This window comes from Pavona decussata, unplaced genomic scaffold (assembly GCF_977016875.1).
Source record: "Pavona decussata unplaced genomic scaffold, jaPavDecu1.1 SCAFFOLD_361, whole genome shotgun sequence".
NCBI lineage: Eukaryota > Metazoa > Cnidaria > Anthozoa > Scleractinia > Agariciidae > Pavona > Pavona decussata.
This window is the reverse complement of record NW_028145740.1, coordinates 395,001-400,000: the sequence shown is the minus strand read 5'-3', so window position 1 is coordinate 400,000 and position 5,000 is coordinate 395,001. Positions and strand designations below refer to the sequence as shown.

Sequence of the window (5,000 nt, the reverse complement as noted above, 5' to 3'; positions counted from 1 at the left end):
ATGTTTGGACGTCGAATAGCCAAATTATTTGCGAATCCGCACAGACGCGCCTTCACATAAAATCGCCGCCATGTTTGTTTATCAAAAAATCGGTACTTAGTCTCGCTCGGCCAAATTTCTTAACTGGGGCGATCATACAAACTTGGTTCCAGGCCTCGCTGCTAGCCCCCCCTGGTTCGTTCGTTCGTTCGTTCGTTCATTCGTTCGTTGGTTCGTTCATTCATTCATTCATTCATTCATTCATTCATTCATTCATTCATTCATTCATTCATTCATTCATTCATTCATTCATTCATTCATTCATTCATTCATTCATTCATTCATTTATTCATTCATTCATTTAGGGGGCAGGTGCATCGGACGAGGCTCAGGCTGAACGATTGTCCAAAAACTAAGCAGTCAGCCGATTCCAGGGTAGAGCAACCATATAACAGGCTCTGCCTTCGAAATATTGGATTTTCAAATTCATTTTCGGTTCTCGTCGATAAAATTAAATGACGCGACGGTTATAGTGCAAATTAATAATCGATGAGTTTTGAAAAGTGATATTATGAAAACAGGAAATACTTTTGTCTGTTATAAGCAGACTTTGTCCAAGTAACACAAGTTGCCTGGTCCTTTCTCACGCCAACAAAAAGATGCTGACCGTTTATAGAATAAAGTCACGAGTCGACAGCGTGTACTGCCTTTTCCCCCTCCCCCTTCCCCTCCCCCAAGCCATCCTGAAATTTTTGAAGGTAACCTGTTGTTATTAGAGACCTTAAGGACGGTGCCTACTAATACCGAAGTATTTTTGTGCAGTTTATGACTATGCGGGAAAAGCAGATCTTAGCAAGGGCTACTGGAATCCAAAAAGAAAATTGGGGGTAACCATGCATTTTTTAGAGATAACTAAGCAATAATATCTCTAAAAACCGCCAAAATATAAAGCAATGTATGGGATTTTTTCCTAACTTGAAGCTTAATTATCTCTGAAAAATGCATGGTTACCCCCAATTTTCTTTTGAGATACCAAAAGCATTTGCTAAGTTCTGTTTTCTCCGTATAGTTTTAAACCGCGCAAATATATTCCTGTATTAGTTGGCACCACCCATTGGAAACTTGAGTATCTCGAGATGCGCAGAACGTATGCGCAGTAACAATAGTAGGCACCGTCCTTAAGATAGAGGTTTTTCGGCATTTCCCGTGAATCGCGAACGTCAAGAAGTCATGTGACCAGTGCCTTATCGTCAGGTTTGCGGTTTGTGGTTCACGTTTGTACGTCAAGACCAGGCTCTAGAGGTAAGCGATTTACCGCAAGTTTCTTTGCACCCTAAAACATCACAATCCCACGTTTGAGAGGAAACACTACTTTTTAGAACTATTTCGCTTATTAATTATCGAGTTCTTTTTCACAGAAACGTAATTTTGAAGACGACTTCTCAGCTAAAATAGAAGTGAACGAACGAACGAATTGAAAACAAACATGGCAGCCGGCTATATATTTGTTGCTGGAACTGTTTTGCCAGCCGGATTACTTTGTGGTTAAACTACAATAAACAAAGTAAAATAAAAACAGATTTCTGATGATATGTGAATGCTTACTAGAATTAAGAAATCGAGATCTTCATCGCTCGAAGACGAACCTTCAGAACTGCTATCATCCAGCTGCATAACTTCCAGCAGATCTTTGTAGTCTTGTCTGATTTCAAGAGGGTCAGTGATTAAGTGTTCTGCTCTCATTAATCAATACAATCCAACAAACACATCAAAATTCACATCTTACCTTCGAGCGGCAGCCATCTTTTTTTTGTATTAATTTCTCATAATTCACCAGTACTATCACCCGTGGATCTTAAGTCCCAAATATGGGCAGACGGCTAACGTGAAACCGCTAACCGCAAACCGCGGTTTGGCGTTTGCGGTAAGATGGCCAAACCTCGATCTTAAGGTCTCTATTAATTGTTATTATGTGATCTAAATCGTAAAATCTTGCAATTTTAAAAATTTTAAAGGAAACTTCAGAGATACGTACCATTAAATAGTGTCATACCGAACTTTGGGGCTTTTATTGTAGTTGTTATATTGAGAGGGCATTGTCTGGTATTTCTTTCTTTCCTTTTTTTTCTCCATTTTTCCAAAGAAACTTTCGCTCCCCGCCGAAAGAAAAAAAAATGCTTTGCGACACCTGGGACAATCGTTTTCCATATAAGGTCAAACTACGGTATATGAGCTGATAACCGGGATTTAGTGAACCAATCAGAACGCTAGAAATGCAATATCTGAGGCTGCGAATTTAATAATTAATATTTACCGACGGTCATCCTTTATTTTGCAGGACAAGAAAACTTGCCCCGCTATTCAATGGCCGCCTGGAATGAAAGGTTTCAGGGGACAAATTTTTCGGAGACGAGCCATGTTTGGCCTGCATGGCTTCCGTTTGTTTGTTTGTTTTTCTTGCCACGGGATGAATAAAATATCGAAAGAAGGCAGCCCAGAATAGGCTAATCTGAGAAGTTAAGTGTTTTGATTTGGAAGGTCTTACCCCCACCCCACTCTTTCCCCTCCAAACTCGAAAAAAAAAAAAAAAGGACGAAATCAGAATCTTGGTTTCTTTTGCGTGGAATAAACATCACTATAAACAACAGCACAAATTATGGTATCCTCAAAAGACTGAGTGTTTTATTTTTCAAACGACATCAAGAAAATTCATGGGTCATACACATGATTTGTGAACGACAAATAATTCTGTACCACCCCTCACGTCTTAAGTAACGGTTTGAGGAAAACAATTCAACGTTCATTCCAGATTCTGATCAAATCATGAAGAGACCCAAACACTCCATAAAATTGTTGACTGTGACCACACCTTATGTACAATTTACTTTATTTGTTTCTGTGTACAATTGCAACTGATTAGTGTTTGTGGTAATGACAGTTGTATGAAAGTATAAAAGTTTCGAAGCAACACCAACTCCACAAACGGCTACAAAGCGTACGACACCAGTCTTAAGCTTACAAAGGCATTGCTCAGATTACATAAGGCTGTAAAGGAGGAGCCAGACCCCCTCGCCATCTTTCCTAGACCCACCAAGATAAGTGGTAATTAATTTTCATAAATGAAAAATTATTTATCTGTTTTCTTCTACGAGCAAACGGCAGAAGGTGTTTTCTTAACGGGCCATTCGCGTTTCAATTTTTTTTCAAGTAGTTAGTTAAAAACATTTTAAGCTATGAAGAGTAACACGGGTATGTATATCTTGAACGCATTATAGCATAGTTTAGGGTTTGTTATTTAATCCATTCCGGATTAAAAGTTAGGTATTCACGTTCTATACGGAGACCGGGTAAAAACCAAACTCGTTTTCAAAATCAATAGAATACATAATGCGATATTCATGTAATTAACTAACTACTGTTACATTATTGGGCTAGGCTGTACGGGCCAAATTGATCAACACGATTATACAGCAATCACAACCGTGTAATCCCGAATAGAGAAATAATTTGAAATGCACTCACAGACGCCTGCTTGAAGGAAACCCGTTCGCACTAGGTGCCCGTTCCCGGTTCTCGGGCACGGGCACTAGTCTGAACAGAGCTTTTTGTCGGTGCCAGAGCAAAATTCTGGGCACTGTACCCGGGCACGGGCACTACCTCGAAGTGTAGTACTCGGGCACCGTTCCTGGGTACGGGCCCCGGTCTGAACAGGAATTTGTCAGTTCCCAGGTTTTTTTCTTCATGTCTTCTTACGATACAGTAAACAGGGGGCTAAAGTGACAAAAGAAGCAGAGACCGATACAACGTAGAATTACGGTTTAAAGGTTACTATAGTTCGGCTGGCCAAACTTCTTCAGGTATAATGAAAATTTACATTGGGACATAAGCTTATAGAGCTGACAAATATTTGCGCAATAGCGGAACTACGTTAAACTAAATTGATTGACAGTATAAAATGTGAAGCAAATGAAATAATAATAACAAAAAAAAAAATAAATAAAAAATAATAAAAGGAAAAAAGCTAGTAAATTGACGAACGAAAACACGATTGCTCCTTGGGCACCAAGAAGTCTGAACAACGTTCTTTTTAGTGCCCGAGCACAGAGCCCTGGCACGGGCACCTCGTTTGAACAGGGCGTAAGTTTGCCTGGTTGCAATAAAATCCATCTTTGTTTCCAGGCCTAAACGGGCTTTCCGAGCGAGCCGAGCTGCAAGTCTAAGGCTTGGCACCAAATTCGATAAGGCCGTCGCTAGTCTTCTCGATCAGCGCAACGACATGTTCGTCCGCGCGCCCTAAATGACGACTGGTGATGAGGCTGAATCAAATTGTCTTCGATTGAAGAACTGCGAGCCACGAACTCAAGGTTTCAGGCGTACTGTTACGTAATTCGTGTTGTGTAATCTGCACATTCTTTCGTTTGTTTCTTTTTGTATATTCAGGTAAAGATTTCGGTAAAAATGAAAAGTTTCCTTTGCATTTATGCAAAAAAGATTTGTCTCCGGAGCTCCCGCACAAATCTTCTAAGTTGTGCGTTTGTTTTTCTTCATATTTTTCAGTTTCGTTGTTTGCCTTTTCTTCATACTTTTTCCTATTCGTATATGTGCATTCCTATTTTCTTTGTGAACACTTTCACTTTGTCGCAATAAAACTGCTTTAAAGTCGCATTCAAAGTATACGAAGTGTTATTTACAAGCGACTCCTACCAAATTATATTTTTCTATCTAGGGTAGCATGCACTAATTATGAAATATGAGGTAAGCCAGAAATTGAATTTATGCACAGAGGTCAAAATCGTAGTTTTCAAGTTACACGCCTAAATCACATTACATGTATAAACAACTATTTTTGCTGCCGATAGGCAACCTTCATATTCTTGAAGCCATCGAGAAATTTTGGTTCGACGGTTCGACCCATCGTTCGCATTAAGAAACAGCCAATCAGAAATCCTGTTTTATGGCGCAGCCAATTCTAGCCAATCAGCAGCTGTCTTATAAGAAAAATTGACATGTGCTTGCTCAGC

At 39.6% G+C, this 5,000-nt stretch overlaps 1 protein-coding gene across 1 annotated transcript in view; it reads right to left on the bottom strand.

The window, feature by feature from the left end:
• Positions 1 to 4,777: 4,777 nt before the first annotated feature.
• LOC146452960 (uncharacterized) overlaps positions 4,778 to 5,000 on the bottom strand; it is a 24,893-nt gene continuing 24,670 nt past the window's right edge. Inside the window, exon 13 of the mRNA XM_085097203.1 lies at positions 4,778 to 5,000. This exon is cut by the window's right edge and continues 820 nt beyond it. The gene's annotated coding sequence lies outside the window, so the exon portion shown is untranslated.